Here is a 12393-nt window from a genome sequence, read left to right on the forward strand (position 1 = left end):
TTGTTGTATTATTATTGTTGTATTATATTTTTTCAAATTTTTTATTTGGGGTTTATTTCTCATATGTACATGTATTTATGTATGTATGTATGTGTATATGTATGTATGTGTGTATATATGTACATATATGTATATATGTATGTATATATATGTGTATATGTATGTATATATGTATATATGTGTGTATGTATGTATATATATGTATGTATATATATATATATATGTATATATATATGTATGTATATATATATGTGTGTATGTATATGTGTATATATATGTGTATATATGTGTATATATGTGTATATATGTGTATATATGTATATATATGTATATATGTATATATATGTATGTGTGTATATATATGTATATATGTATGTATATATATATGTATATATGTATATATGTATGTATATATATATATGTATATATGTATATATATGTATATATGTATATATATATATATTTATATATACATATATATATATATTTATATATGGCAAAGTAGATTCAAGTTTTAGGGATTTTTTTTAATTGTACATCAATTTTGGGAAGAAACAAATGTTCAAATTGAAAATAGCAAATTTGAATTCCAAAATTCCTTGTCAAACATACTGATTTTAATTCAATTTGTATCATTTACAGAAAATTGGTACTGCCCCCCTGTATTACGTTTGTTTGTGTCTTTATCTGTTACTTTGCCGTTTTTTTTCTCAAGCACAATTTAAAGACACCAACCTTGAAATGAAAGTTTCTAATGTGAGGGTTCATTCTTCCAACCTGACCCAAACTGTTTCCAATCACATTCCTGAGTGGCTTGCTTAGTCCATTATCTAACTGTGTACCGCAACCCGTTTAGCCAATGTGACGCAAGCTCGGCTGCTGATGTTTATAGGAAGTAGCCAGCGCCGTTGCCAAGTCAAACTTAGAGCGGATCAATTAGAGTCTGTAAACGTCAAAACAAAGTCTTAACTCACCTAGCAGATGACCGTAGCGCCAACGTAACATACATACGTTTCCTCTTGCGCTTCCTCTTTGCCTTCCTGTTACGAAGCTTTTAGCATGGTTTAGTGCCATCCTTTCTCCTCAACCGCTTTCAATCGCTTTTCTTGCTTCCTCAAAGGAGGGATTTGTCCTCTTCAAATTTCTCACAAGTATTAGAGTGGAGATCTTAATCAGCTGTTTGTGGATACAACTGCCTTGTGGAATCATTTATTGGAATTGCTGATTTATTTGTTATGGTTTGATGAGGAAGGAGGAAAAGGGCCATATGATTTGACGTCTTTTATCATAAACAGTGTTCCTCTTTGAAAATAAATATTGTTATTTTTAAAGGGTGGGCATTTTTGATTTTGTCATCACGCTCATAATAACTAAAAGGTTCAATTGAGTTTTTTTTCCCTTTGTATGTGAATCTATAAAATGCAATTCCACAATAAAAATGGGATGTATTCATTCCTCTGCCGGTTGGTGAACCACCACGGGTCATTTGCTGTTGATTTTGGGTCACTTTCTATTAATCTTGTGGCATTTGGTACCTGTCACTTCCCATTCATTTCAGGTCACTTCCAGTTGTTATTGGTTGAATTTCCGGGTCACTTCATGATTATTCTGGGGCATTTAAGGGGTCATTTCTTATTGACTTTCTGCCTCTTAACTTTAGGGAATTCATACAGTTCATTTCCAATTGATTTAGCTGCAAATCACTTCCTATTTTAGTCCATTTCTTGTCAATATTGCTTCACTCTTTGCTTTTTATACACCTACCCAATTACAAGATGCATGCTGAATCATGATTTTCACCTAATGTGTGTCTGTGACACACTTCCACTTTATAAATCGGGGTCCGCTGCCCATTGTGCCCTCTATTATCTGTCCTTTTCATGTAATTATATTTCCTGTTATTCCTTGGCCCAAAAAATAAATGATCGTAATGGGACAGTGTGGCTACGCCTGTTAGTTTTCTATGCATTCGCTGCAATTCACAATGCTCTTTTTTTTTGTTCACAGGGTGGAGACGAGGCGGAGCGCACCACACGGGAGGCCCCAGGAAATAATTAGCCGTGCGAGCAAACACACACTCCATGACTGGTAGGTGGAGTTTTTTTCTTTGTTTGGCCTGCTGTTATGCAAATTGGGCGAAATGCAGAGCACTTATATGACACACTTTGTGTGTTAACTTGAAGTAAAATACTAGGCCCGTGACACTTAAATTGGTGCAAGTCAATCAAATATTTAACAGTCTATCAGGAACTCATTTTAGTTTTTTTATTAACATATCATTCATTTAAGATTTTCTTTTCGTTATTAAAATATATCTACAATACAGAATATATCTCATTATAATTGAGACATCACACATGTTTTGGGTCATGTACTCCACAACTGTTTACCAAATGTTAATATTGTGGGTTACATGACACAAAATTTGGATGTCATGTGGACTCAAAGTCTCTACAGCAAGGGTGTCAGACTCGGGTTGGTTCGCGGGTTTAACTTCAACTTGATTTCACGTGGGCCGGACCATTTTAGATATAATATTTAGATTTTTTTTTTTATAAATGGATTAAAAGAACTGGATTAAAAGCTCTGAATATTCAGTTTTTTATAGATCTAAAACAATGTTTATTTTAGCTTATTTTATATATATTTTTAGATTTTACAACAAAAAAAGAACTAAAAACATGGGAAAAATGGATTAAAAAATTACAATTATTGATTTAAAAGGGGGAAAATCAGGAAATATAATATACATCTATACTCTTCATTTTAATTTGATCCTAGAACAGAAAGTTGGCACTCATGATTTACTTTCCCGGGCCACACAAAATGATACAGCGGGCCAGATTTGGCCCCCGGGCCGCCACTTTGACTCCTGTGCTCTATAGGGTTAAGTTTTGTTTAATTGCAAAAAAAAAAAGTGCTTTACCTTACCAAGGATCTTAGCATTTATTCATTCATTTTCTGTACCGCTTATCCTCACAAAGGTCGTGGGGGCTGCTAGAGCCTATCCCAGCTGACTACGGGCCAGAGGCAGGGGGGGACACCCTGAATCGGTGGCCAGCCAATCGCAGGGCACAAGGAGAGGGACAACCATTCACGCGCAGACTCATTCATACCTAGGGGCAATTTAGAGTGTCCAACCAGCCTACCATGCATGTTTTTTGGGATGTGGGAGGAAACCCACACAAGCCCGTGGAGAAAATGCAAACTCCACCCAGTAAGGGATCGAACCCAAAACTTTGAGGCCGATTGTCAAATCTCTTCTCCGCCAAATCAGGTTTTGATTGCAGTGAAAAGATTATTGCTCCTTTTGAGTCACATGAAAAGGGGAAGTGGGTCAACCAAAACAAAAAGTAGAACAGTTTTGTTTTTGCCCGCAGAGTTCGTGCTGGTAGAAAAAGAAAAAGAAAAAAGTCCTCCCAGGGTTCTTGATGGCGAGCCAGCTACCATTACATAACGTTCCAGGTCCACTTGTGGGAATAATGTGTGGACAGAGTGATTCATGAATGTAAATTCTGGTGTTTTCCGCCAAGCAATGGGGATAGCCTATAGTTTCTGTTACATTATATCGCCTTTTTTGATTAATCTAATCAAATCGAGATGACCGGCTCGCCTGGAAAGTTCACAGGGACGCTACCGGGTATCCATTTCAAATTTGGCAATGACATTGCAGGTGGATTTTATTGATGACGTCTTTAACCAATCACATTTCAGCCATTATTTGTTGCCAGGGTCAGAAATCTGCCTCAAGGCCTTCGCAGTCAGTTCTGCAGGCTCTGCTGCATTAAACTAGCATCGATAAAACTGTTGCTTTAACCAATCAGAATTTGATTTGGTGACGCCTCCTCGCAGGCGTAGGGATACGTCATCGCTTTCACCAACTATGATTGGCTAGTGAGAGAGTGGATTAGCCAGAGCTACCAAACTGTATCTGGAGCGAGCTGCACAAGCAAATATATTGTTGTGTTGATTGAAAGCCATTTTCAAGACAGTCTTTTCAAGAAAAAAAGCTGGACATCATTAAGAAAGGTCAGACAACTACAAAGCAAGCAAATCTGTCACAACCGGGAACGAACATTTTCAGCACTAAATCGAATAAAAAGGTTTGCCAGAAATACGACAGGACAGGCTCGACTTTCAGCATTAGCTTAGATGGCGATAGAAAAGAAGGAGGAAAGAAAGGAGGATGGATATTGTGTACAGGTAAAAATGATTTTTGGTGAGTAAAATATGGCTATATTCCTAAATAATATTTCAATTGTATGAGGTTATTATTGATGATTTTTTATGTGTCACAGCTGTAGTTGCAATAGAGGTTTTATAGCCATAAAATAGTTTTTGAGTGTTGGATTGATTCAGACATAGTTGAAGGCGTCGCTAGAAAAGTCACGCACCGCCGCTAATGTAAACAGAGCGCAATAGTGAGATTGTACGGTAGCGGTGGCAGCAAATAAACGAATGCAGTTGGATTTATATCACTCTTAATGAAAGCACGTGATCATCCCTGTTCCCCATTAAAATAAACTTTGGCGTCTATTTCCAGCTCGAATGTAAAGCTAAGCGTCATATAACTGTAAATCATATGATTTAAACACGAACCCATGTGTTGACTCATCGGAAAAATAAGGGATGATTAATTGTCTATAAAAATAATGGCTTGTGGCTGCCCTGCACGCTGCTCTATGCAAATGCACTTCTTCGCTCACAGCCAATAGGACGACGTTTTGAACCTCCCAGCCATGTGACGTGAGCGCACATCTGGAGGGTGTAATTGCACTTTAATCCCACTTTAAGTCCAAGAGCGGCGCTCCAGTGGCAGCTAATGCGATACCCAGTCGACCGGACAGATGTTTTAGGGACTCACTGTGCTCGATGGTTGGGAAAAATATGTATCAACATGGAAGCAGACAGACAGAAATAAATGCTCACATCGAGTTGCTACTTGTAGAAAAATTATGCTTACCTTACCTGCAATTTTTTTCAATTCCCTACGTGACTTTACACGTAGTTTAATTTACTTGTTGATTAAGGAATTATTCCCAATTGGGTGAATTGAAATTTCATTAGTTTGTTCCAACAGCCGTTCTGTTATATTTTTTTGATCAAGATTAATGTCATTTATATTAGGGATAAAACCATTTGTTAGTATCTCTTGGGTTGGTTGCCAGATGTTGCTTAGAAATTGCATTTATGATTAATAGTCCGTCTGATACATAGATACAAAGATGACTTCCCTCATCAATTTTCTTGTATATGATACAGACTGTATAGAAAAATCATTTCTAGTTGATTTAGGGTGCATTTCCGGGTGAGTTAATGATTTTGAGTCAGTTTTGGGGTATGAACCTGTTGATTTTGCTGCATTCATTCTCTGTTAATTTCATATAGAACAAAAAAATCAAACCCCCCCAAAATACCAAAAGAATTAAAAATATTATTTTATAGAAAATATAGCAATTTTCTTTATTTAAAATTTTTAAAGACATTTTTTTTTCTTCCAAAAGGAAACAAACAATAATCTCAGATTTATGTTGTGCTCAACCTTTCATTGAAGACTACAGAAATTGTATTTGTCCCTGAATCTAGAAGTCAGTGCACTTCTAGGCCCACACAAATTCATGTGACAGCTCCGCCCCCGGGCCGCAGGTTTGACACCTGTAGCTTATATTTACAGCACCGCGCATTGACAGGATGTAAACTGTATTCTGCGGTTAAATGCACACGTGTGCGCGCCCCCCATGTCAGGAGTGGCCCCACACCAGGTGAAATTTACGAGGTGTTAAGAGAGCTCGCCCGTAGCCCGCCGCGGGGGCGGGGGCCCCCCGCTCCCGGGGCGGCGCGCCCCTTCAAAGGCGCCTCGACCCCCGAAACCCTAAAGTGTTGGCCTGATGTCCGCATAGTCGTCGCACCTTCTCAAGTGTCCGCCCGGGGGCAACCATTTTGTTTCCCCCCTCTCTGTCTAAAACACGTGTTAAAGTGGCGGCCCGGGGGCCCAATCTGGCCCGCCGCATCATTTTGTGTGGCCCGGGAAAGTAAATCATGAGTGCCGACTTTCTGTTTTAGGATCAAATTAAAATGAAGAGTATAGATGTATATTAAATTTCCTGATTTTTCCCCTTTTAAATCAATAATTGTAATTTGTAATCATTTTTTTTCAGTTTTTAGCTCAAAAATCATTTTGTAAAATCTAAAAATATATATAAAAAAGTTAAGATAAACATTGTTTTAGATCTATAAAAAACTGAATATTCAGGGCTTTTAATCCAGTTTTTTTAATCAATTTATGAAAAAAAAATCGAAATATTATATCTAAAATGGTCCGGCCCACGTGAAATACGTCCCACGTTAAAGCGGCCCGCGAACCAACTCAATGTCCGACACCCCTGGTCTAAAACGTCTTGATTGTGTGGTTTTCTGCAGCAAAATTGGCGGATTCGGCAAGCCGTGCACTTTGCGAGATCATCTCGTATCGGTTCCGAACGCGGCTTTAAAAAAAATTGCGGCAAAGTACTTGGTAATTGTTGTTCTTGTTGTGAAATGTGGAGAATGTTTACGAGCAGGTAAATGACGTTTTGTACTCGCGTGAACTCCACGGGTCTTATTTGGAAAACTCAATAGCCTTTGGCGATTTGCACCGAAGAACTCCTCTACTGAGGTATTCATTCAGATGGGCTTGTTAGTGTACAATGTACATCCTGTCTCATGTCTCATGGTTTGATTAGCCTTGGAACATGAAAATCAAACTGGGGGTGTTGCATGTTGCAAAACCAGTGGGTAATAAGGATAGGGCTTTGTCATTTTTTTGTTATTTTCAGTAGAAGATGATTGAGTGAATGTGAAAGGCAGGCTTTCGTAAATGTTTTTTATACGCTTCCGGCAGTCTTAACTGATCTTGATAAAGAAATCAGCTACAAATGACTGAATTGTCCCTTCTTGATAAAAATAGTATATAAAAACATTTAAAAACCTAAAAAAATGTTTTTAGAACTTTTTATTGAAACACATTTACACCTTCAAAACATAAAAAACAAATACAAAATATTTAGATTTTTTTTAAACAATGAAAATATAAACATCAACATTAATGCAATATTCATCTTTGAATAGGATTCCGTTTTAAATGTACTCATCTTGGTAAAGAAAGAAATGAGGCAATAGTTACCATTTACCTTCCCTTTAAAAAAATAATTACAAAGCAGTAGGAAGCCGCTTTATAAATAGAGGAGCTCATCATTTTGGCTGCCTCCTGTTTTGATCAACACTTTCTCTGACTTGTGGGAGGTAACAGTATAATTGGCCCAACTAAAATGCTGGCCACAACAGTAATGAAACTAAACGGAAGTGGATTTGTGTTCATTATGTCACTCAGCAGTAACATTCTGCAACAGCGAAATGGGATTAAAACTGTTATTTTGGTGTATTCTACAAAGAACAGGACTAAGTCTAAAGTCCAATTTATTGAATCTGGTAAAGTGCCAACCTCACGTGATGGAAGGCCTTTAAACTGTGAGCTGTTTTAAGTTAGTTTGACTCTTTGACTGCCATTAACGACGATAGCATGGATGTGCCTTACTTTTTACGACATATTTTTTTACGCTTCTGTGTAAAATATGTGCATTGGCTCACCAAACATTAGGAAAGACTCGTATACAGTCTGGAAAGCACACACACTGAGATTTTTCCATCTGTGTGCTGTCCAAAAAAAAAGGCCATCCCCTTCCCCCCTTTTTTTCTTTCTACAAATTGTAGTGCAGCTGCAAATTGCGTCATAAGTGAATTTTATTCGTGTCAAAGGTACCTTTCGGCCAATGATGTCATTCTCGTGACAGCACAACACAAGTAAACAGTGCAAAATATTTTTCTAAACAATTTATAAACTGACAACTTGATTTTTGTTTTTGAGTTCTCTAGCGTCTATATTTAGACAGATAAAAGATCCTGTTAAAAGCCACCTATTATAATTAAAAAAAATATTATAATAATAATTAAAAGCATTGATTTTAAATTGTCGTTGCTGTTTTTTGCAGTTCTCTTTTTAATGATTTAAAATTTATTAATTATTTAGTTAATCATTTTATTTGTTCATAAAAATATATTTAAAAAAATAGAAACATTCAGATAGTGATTACCATATTTTTCGGTGTATTAGCGGCATTTTAAATCCTTTATTTTTTGCAAAAATTAACAGTGCACCTTATGAATTCAGGTTACCCTTAAGGACCTCCATCCAATTTTATTGAATCATAACTATTACCATTACTTCTGAAGATAGATGAATCATTCATTAAACCCATAAACAAAACAATAAAACTTGAAAAATGTCATGAATTATTTAATTTATTTATTATCTCTTTTATTTAGGTCTACATGTATTTTCCTGTCTGTGTTTTCACTTTCTTGCTACTACAACAAAGTGAATTTCCCGAGTATGGGATGAGTAAAATTTAATCTAATGTAATGGATAATCTGGTGAATAAAAAAGTCATTAGAATGTGATAATATTAAGAACAAATGACAAATGCAATGCATTGATTGATTCACTAATGTGCCTTCTAAACTAAAAATACATTTTAATTGGTGCTTTGCCTGATTAAAAACCTGCCACCCACATTTTGGGTCAGTTAGGCCCTACTTTTATACCTAATATTCAACGGTAGGTAGCATTACATAAAATATACCAATTCAAAACAAGTACAACCAAGCAAAAAAGAATTGGAGAAAAGAACCATGATCATTTTTGCCAGTTTTCCCCGCATGTCGTCGTCAATGGCAGCCAATGAGCTAAAGGTTTAGTAACAGTAACTTGTTTTGAAGGACTTGAAACTTGATCATTCACTCTCATATTTAATCGCTTAAGGTGGGATTGTAAATATTATCCGCAAGAACCCACTGTGTGTCAACCGTCGCAGCTGTTTAGGAGCGTCAATGGGTATTTGTGGCTGTCACATATGAGGATACTCCTATTTTTTTTTCTAAACGTTTGCTCCTTTGAGCTACTTTAGTGGTTCATAAATATACGGGCCGCCATTGATCGGAACCGAACAGGGAACATAAAAGCGAACCATCAAAAAACTGATATATAACATTGCAATGCGTCATGACCACCATATTGTTCCCTTTAAGTTTTTTTGTCCAATATGCAAAGACTTTGAAAAGTCTGCAAGTCGTAAATTCAACCTCGTTTCGCCGCCGCTTGACGTCCAGACAGGTCTTTCCTGTCATTTTCCCGCTGAGCTTTTTCAGATAGATAGCTTCACTTTCGTCGGGTAAAAACGAGCAATTAGGTTGTATGTCATCGCACTTGAATGTTATGTTAAAATGCAATTCTTTTCCGTCGGAATTCACTTCCTGAAGGCGCGCCACCAAGTCGACGGACGTCTGCTTTTCCTCCCGTCAATCAGCTCGTAAATTTTGACGCGTGGATGGATAAAGCGCTCCGAGAGGTCTTTTATCCGGCCCTGCGGATGTCAGGACTCGCACCAAATTCTTATTTTCAGCCGTCCGATTAAACTGATTGCAGTGGCGGTCCATGCATTTTCTCGTAGCGCCTTCAACAGGTAAAATCCACTTCCTAGCAGCATTTAGTGATTAAATACAAACACTGGAGCTAAAATACAAACACTGGAGCTTTTCAGATATCAGAACTTGGCCCACAATTGAAATATTATTTAGGAATATAGCCATATTTTACTCACCAAAAATCCTTTTTAACTGTACACAATATCCATCCTCGTTTCTTTCTTCCTTCAATTCTATCGCCATCGAAGCTAATGCTGAAAGTCGAGCCTGTCCTGTCGTATTTCTGGCATAGTCCGTCTTGAAAATGGCTTTAAATCAACACAACAATATATTTGCTTGTGCAGCTCGCTACAGATACACTTTGGTAGCTCTGGCTAATCACTAGCCAATCATAGTTGGTGAAAGCAATGGCGTATCCCTATGCCTGCGACAAGGCATTGTGGTGTTGCCAACTCAAAATCTGATTGGTTAAAGCAACAGTCTTATCGACACTTGTTTAATGCAGCAGAGCCTGCAGAACTGATTGTGAAGGCCTTGAGGCAGATTTCTGACCCTGGCAACAAATAATGGCTGAAATGTGATTGGTTAAATGCTTCAATATGAAAACACAAATCTGGAAGCAGTGCAACCAGGGGGTAAAGCAATGAAAGGAAGCTAACAGACAATTTGGAATTATTTAATAAGTATTGATGGACAAAATATAATATATGATTCAGATATTTCTTAGGCCAGCAGAGAAGGCCTTGAAGGCCCTGAGGGCCCGCCACCGACTGATTGACAGATGAATAGAGCAAAAGCATTCAATAGAAAATAGCTCGCGTTTAATGTAATGAAGTGGATTATCATGGGCCACCCATAGCGTAAGCCCGACGCTATCAATTAGTCCAATCAAACGCGCCCGGATGCAAGCAGTCCCGGCAGGCTAGTTTATGAGGCAAGCCACTGGGGTTCCATTTCCTGCGTTTACCATCTGCTGCATTTTTTGGGTTAAAAAAATTCACCGTCCTTAGAGCTGAAACAGAACGCACAACATATTTATATTATGATGGAAAATAAATGGATGATAGGAGTAGTTTTCTTATTTGACAGGCACAGCGACTCAGCAGAAAAGTAGAATTATGGAAATTGCTTATGTTAACATACTTAGTTGATGTGATTTAATTCATTTTAGCAGTGCAGCAATCAATTAGTTTTGTCTAAATGTAATATCTTTATTAGGCCTCTTGAACATTTTATTTTAATGGTTTTATAAAATTTGTGTTGAGTTTGTTGCAGACAAATGGATTTAAAAAACACCACAAAAAATGTTGACGTTCTCCCCGAAATTGAATTGATTTGAATGCTTTTGTTGTCATTATACAAGTACAATGAGATTTAAAGGTTTTACCACAAAGTGCACAAATAACAACAACCAAACAGACAAATAACTAATCAATGAATAAGTAATAAATAAGTAGTCCAAGTGAGATCAGCAGAGCAGAGCGCCCTCGTTCTGTCTGAAGTCCAGGATGAGTTCCATGGTTTTGGAGACGTTCAGCGCCAAGTTGTTGAGAGCGCACCACTCGCTGAGTCTATAGACTCAACAACAAACAAACACATAGATAATCAATATATAGTAATGATAAATACATCGATAAATAAGTGGTCAACATAATAAATGCATAGTATAAGTAAGTAGTAGTTGACGTGTAAGTGGTACAAAGTGACTAGCAATAAGTCTTGATTAGGTCCTGGGTGCAGAACTCGAGTTAAGTATGGTGACAGCTCTTGGGAAGAAACTGTCCTTGAGTCTGTTTGTCTTGGCTGTTATGGTATGTTATGTAAATGGCTAATTTGGCAACGTTGTTGAAAATTAAATAACTTGGGTCTGAGTGCTAATCTTAGCAAGATAGACGGCCCTTTTTCAGTACCTCCTGGCCAAAAAGTCCTGAAATAGACACAAAAAAGAATACACAGCTGACGGCTACTCCACTAACGTGACTGAATGTAACATGACGTCCTTTAATGTAACGCGCTATGCGAGCCAGCCAGCTTCTACTAGCCCACTTGTAAACGCTATTCCACCGCATCTTTTATTCATCTTTTTTGCCCTTAAAACAAGTGTGTTTATATAGAAAAAGACCCGTTTTCTAGTGGTTTGTTCTAGTAGAAATGGTCTTGCTTTTAACCTAAAAGCTTGCTGAAAGAAATTGAATGCTGATATCATCATCGTGTCCATTTGCCAATTAGTCCTTGTAAAAGCGTCACCATTCATCATCTTGGCTCACCTTGGCTCGTCTTTGACTGCACTCGTTTGCTATCAGTGATGTAAGTTTCTTGCTTGTCGGCTTCCCTTTTTTTGTTCTTTTGTTGTGAAATACGTTTTGCCTCTGGTGTGTCTTTAATCATTGGCCCCCGTCTGTTTGTTTGATTAGTTTCCCGCTTCCTGTGACAGATCATTCGTTCTTATTTCGTCTTTTTCTTCTTCTGCCTGACTTATTAGTGTTATGCTCAACACTGATTTGCTAGAAATCAGTATTCACTGAGAAGACTTTAGGGAGTCAGTACCACGACAGAAAACGAAACAAGATAAACTCTGAAACAAGACCAAGATGGAAACTAAAAAAAAGCCCCAGGCAGAAACTGAAACAAAGACTGATAAAATACCAAGACTGAAACTAGGCCAAAACCAAAGGAAAAACTCAGATCAAAACAAGACTGACGCTTTGACCAAGACTGAAACCTAAACAAAGACTGCTACAAAACCAAGACTGAAACCAGATGAAAACACAACCAAAACCATTATCAAAACAAGACTGAGATTCTGAGCAAAACAAGAAAAAAGGTGTTCTCAAACATTCCCTGTTTGGTCCCGACCAAAGAAAGGACAACAGA

General features: G+C 37.4%; 1 protein-coding gene across 3 annotated transcripts in view; it reads left to right on the plus strand.

Moving 5' to 3' along the window:
- The window catches only part of LOC144092837 (thyroid hormone receptor alpha-B), a 72054-nt gene that overhangs the window by 27090 nt on the left and 32571 nt on the right, over nucleotides 1–12393 (plus strand). For all 3 annotated transcript variants that reach the window (XM_077625961.1, XM_077625965.1, XM_077625964.1), the window contains exon 2: nucleotides 2008–2088. The gene's annotated coding sequence lies outside the window, so the exon portion shown is untranslated. The remainder of the gene's footprint in view (nucleotides 1–2007; nucleotides 2089–12393) is intronic.

The sequence above is a fragment of the Stigmatopora argus genome, chromosome 18, assembly GCF_051989625.1.
Source record: "Stigmatopora argus isolate UIUO_Sarg chromosome 18, RoL_Sarg_1.0, whole genome shotgun sequence".
Classification (NCBI taxonomy): domain Eukaryota; kingdom Metazoa; phylum Chordata; class Actinopteri; order Syngnathiformes; family Syngnathidae; genus Stigmatopora; species Stigmatopora argus.